We start from the raw sequence: 1899 nt of genomic DNA, 5'->3' as shown, positions 1-1899 counted from the left end.
AGGGGCTACTATCTTTACAAACTTGAACGAACCTCCGGTAGTGACCGGCCAATCCTACCTCTGGTAGTTTCCCTAACCATGGTCATCAATTCCTCAGTGGTCCTTTATTCATTCTTATCAGGATCCTCCACGGGATCCTCCTCAACAACAATCCCTTCTAGGACAACATCCTCAACCGCTACATCCTTAATATGAACATCATCCGGTCCTGCGTTAGGATGCTCTATCAGATCCACAATCCGATCTCCAATTAGTAATAAAACATCATCGCGTTGTTGCTCCTCAACCTCAGGGTTCGGAGTCCCGCTACCATATACGATAACAAACTACGCTTCTATCTCGATATTTATAAGGGTTCCCACAAGGGTTTTAACTGTCAGTACTACGTTAGGTAGTCCGACTATGAACTTGGCAAGAGTCCTTATTATCTTAGTGAACTTATTATTTTAATGTCACATCATCTCTGAGGTTTATAACGCTTGGCTCTGATACCATTTCTGTAACACCCCCAAATCCGGGGTCGGGGATTCGGGTTGTCACGAGTTCCATTTCCCTTATCAATACTTAATCTTAACAATCAACCAACTACTGCGTACTGTAACCCCACAATATACACACACACACCACAAGTTATAGTCTCAGAGATGAATACCAAAAATAAAATAAGTCATTTTATTCCACAATTATAAGTCATTACACCTCAAAAGGGTTTCTGAATAAATTTACATATTCTTTGCCATTATTACAATTCATAATATACATAAGTCAGGTAAATCAAAAGTTGAAAGCCTAGCCTACTGGTAGCTCCTACCTCAGCTACAACGGCATCAACGCCTACAGGAAACTGCGGAACGTTTCCTATCCGTTCACAAATTAGGAGCTTGGTCCTGTTCATCTTGTCTATCTGTTATTGTGTGATGAAAGAAGAAAGCAAGGGTGAGCAACAAGCCCACCGAAATAATATGTATAGTAATTAACAATATATGAGCATTCTCATAGTACTCATAAAAGTCTTGGTCAAGAAGAAATGAACCAAGTTGATATCTTAACGAGACAAGTCGCAAAATATTCAGTATATATATACATATATACTACTCAAAATCTTTGAAATCCTCTGACATGTATAATGTACACAGAGTTCCAGTTTATAACTTTATAAAAATATCGTTGCAAGGTGATCTCATATATCTAACCTTGTCTCAACATTTTTGTGAAAATCTTTGTCATGCATAAGATAATCATTAACCAGATATAAGTTGAAAAGATGAAGTTTCAAGATACTCCAATATACTTATATCTTTTCCGAATACTAATTGAACTACCACCGTTCAAGTTATAATTAGTTTCAAAAGTTCATCACATAGATGAGAATACAAGATAAGATTTGAATAGATTCAATCTTTGAAATATCATTCAAAAGAAATGAAGTTACGAGATACTTCATTAAGTCCCGATATATATCCATATATATCTCTCATACATTTCCTGAAAACCTCTGTCATGTAAAGTATGAACAGAGTTGTAATATCCAATGAATTTGGAAAGAAAAGAATTTTGGCATAAACCCGATATCTTGCTGATCATGCAAAGATACCAATAAGTAACCTTTTCTACTGTAGATGGATGAATTCCTCGCCGGTCATCACCCTGGCTGCATTAGGACCTCGCGCTAGACCGTTACCCAGCCACTCACGCGTGGATGGACTGTCACCCAGCCTCTTACACCTTCATAGACCGTACCCCGGCCTGTCACTTATGCCGACTCAATTAGATGGACTTACTTCCCGAACGTTGGGCAAGTAATCAAATTATTTTCTCAAAACAGCAACCTCGTTGCGAATATAAAATACACCACAGAGCCGGATCCCTATGATTTTGAACGAGTATTTAAATCCCCTT

Source organism: Apium graveolens, chromosome 11 (assembly GCF_009905375.1).
Source record: "Apium graveolens cultivar Ventura chromosome 11, ASM990537v1, whole genome shotgun sequence".
In the NCBI taxonomy this organism is placed as follows: domain Eukaryota; kingdom Viridiplantae; phylum Streptophyta; class Magnoliopsida; order Apiales; family Apiaceae; genus Apium; species Apium graveolens.
Note: the sequence above shows the minus strand (reverse complement) of the source record.